Source organism: Acyrthosiphon pisum, chromosome A1 (assembly GCF_005508785.2).
Source record: "Acyrthosiphon pisum isolate AL4f chromosome A1, pea_aphid_22Mar2018_4r6ur, whole genome shotgun sequence".
Classification (NCBI taxonomy): Eukaryota; Metazoa; Arthropoda; class Insecta; order Hemiptera; family Aphididae; genus Acyrthosiphon; species Acyrthosiphon pisum.
Genome location: NC_042494.1, coordinates 168,879,201 through 168,881,457, shown reverse-complemented (window position 1 = coordinate 168,881,457; position 2,257 = coordinate 168,879,201). Strand labels below are relative to the sequence as shown.

General features: G+C 29.4%; 2 protein-coding genes and 1 long non-coding RNA gene across 11 annotated transcripts in view; 2 read left to right on the top strand and 1 right to left on the bottom strand.

Annotated features, from left to right (window-relative positions):
* LOC115033652 overlaps positions 1–2,026 on the top strand; it is a 4,491-nt gene extending 2,465 nt beyond the window's left edge. The window contains exons 2-3 of the long non-coding RNA XR_003838937.1: positions 177–513; positions 806–2,026. This is a non-coding gene — a long non-coding RNA (uncharacterized LOC115033652). The remainder of the gene's footprint in view (positions 1–176; positions 514–805) is intronic.
* Positions 1–2,257, top strand: part of LOC100570512 (ring canal kelch homolog) — a 278,429-nt gene that overhangs the window by 72,246 nt on the left and 203,926 nt on the right. The gene's annotated exons all lie outside the window — the stretch shown is intronic.
* Positions 1–2,257, bottom strand: part of LOC100158704 (kelch-like protein 3) — a 255,214-nt gene that overhangs the window by 92,792 nt on the left and 160,165 nt on the right. The gene's annotated exons all lie outside the window — the stretch shown is intronic.

Genomic DNA, 2,257 nt, shown 5'->3' with positions numbered 1-2,257 from the left:
TCGTACATATTTGTCAGTGGTGGGTCTGGCGAGGGGGCTGAACTATTCTGTGTGTGTGTGTGTGTGGGGGGGGGGGGGGGGGGCTAGAGCCCAACCTTGTCACCCCTTGGGCGCCGTGCCTAAAAATAATCCCGTGTGTACAATACATATTATATATAAATAAATACATATTATAGGTATTATATATAGATAGAAGATAAGTACAACTCGTTTTATGACCGATAAAACCACCTTATATACGTAAGTGGTACTCGAAAAAATAAGTACAACAATCTATTACTTCGTAAACAAGATAACATAATGTGGTAAATATCAAGGTGAGTATATATGAAAACAAATTAAATGTGTACTTAACATTTTGGTATAATTTTTCTTCAGTCTAGCAAGACGGCAATTTATTAGACAACCTCTCGCAGTCACTCCACGAGGCATAAACGCGATACACTACACTGTAATAATATAGTCGGTACTATAGCCCGAGTGCACTGTGCATCAAGATTCGACATCAGTTAGGTAGGTATTTTATAATTTAAATTATATGTTTATACATTAATAAGCCTGGTAATAATATCTAAAAAAAATATTATTACATTTTGAATAGTTCAATTTCATAAATGGTAGGCACATTATAGTACTTACGTCATAACTGATTAAACCGACGAATCATTAATACATAAAAATGGGACTCGAAAAAATAAGTACGATAATCTCTTACTAAGCAAACAAGATAACATATTATAATAAATATCAAAGTGTATACGTATAAAAAAAAAAATAAAACGTTTTCCAATTAATATTTTTGTAGATTTTTTCTTCAGTCTAGTAATATAGCAAGTAGAGATCATCCAGTATCACTTCCCAAGGTCCAGACTCCACATTGCCACAGTCGTCATTCAGTACTATACCTATTACCTATATAATAATATTATAGTCCATGTGAACTGTGCATCGAAATTCGACATCAGTAAGATTTAGGAATTTTATAATTTACTAGTTACTGTACTGATTTGAATTCAACCACAATAAATATAAAATAGGGTAAAAAAATACATATTCTAAAAATTGATTAAATTCAATAATATTTGCTATTTGCTTAGACGCCCATGGTCGATCATACATTATGTACCTATACCGGGGTCGGGCGTCTATATAGACACATCGTAATATGTTAATAACAATAAAAATATAGGTACTTACTTTTGAAAAAATAAAATGAATGAAAAATGAAAGCGCCAAGTTTGTATTTTAAATCTAATGTACAATCAATATCCTGATCTCCTCTCCGACGTAAGTCTTCGAATCCCTTCCTTCTTCTCCAGAAAGCACTCCCTCTTTTCAAGTACCAACCCACAACACATCCTATGGACACAATCATCCCTTACATATAATGCTACGTAAGCTAAATAATGCTAATTTTGATTTTAATATTTAATAAATGAATTAGTAATAAATGTACTGTGCTATACTATATACACTATGTTACTATATTATGTTTATATTGAGTTTTTTTTTCTATATTATGTTTGGTTTTACTGTGTGTTATAAACATTTACTACATATTAATTTTAAATGTAATCATAAAAGTGCCGATTGGCGTTTATCTATAAAACAAATAAATAAATAAATATATTGGAATTTTTTTTAGTCTCATATGGTAATACATTTTTATTGTGTCACTGAAGATAAGGTGCTGTGGGCACTGTAGTTATAAACATAACTATACCAAAAAAGTCATATTATAAAGAAAAATAAATTACACATATACATAAACTAAATAATTGAATCTGGTATAGGTACCTGTAATATTATTGTCTGGTAACAATTTTAACATGGTAGGTATGTAAAAGTTTTAGAGTTAAACATTTAAAAGCTGAAAATACACGCCTGATATAAGCATACAATCTAGAATCTAGGAACATTGAATATCATTATGAATATTATTCATTTCCACAATTTTTTATATTTATAATAAATTAGTAATTGCCATGGTTGGGGTCTTATAGCATTTGCATATTTCTTATGAGAAATACAGCTGAGAAAATTTTTTTTCATATTTAGCTATTATTTAGTTTTTAGTGTTTTTTTTTTTGGACTTTTATGCATTTTTACATGTTTTTGAATAAAAATCGGTCATATTTTATGAAATTATATTTTAGTAAATGTTTTTTTAGGTTTTTGTCAATCGAATTATTACGATAATTTCGTGTTAGGCATTTGGTTCCTTGATCCTTCTAATTTTTGTTACAGTCTTTACAGC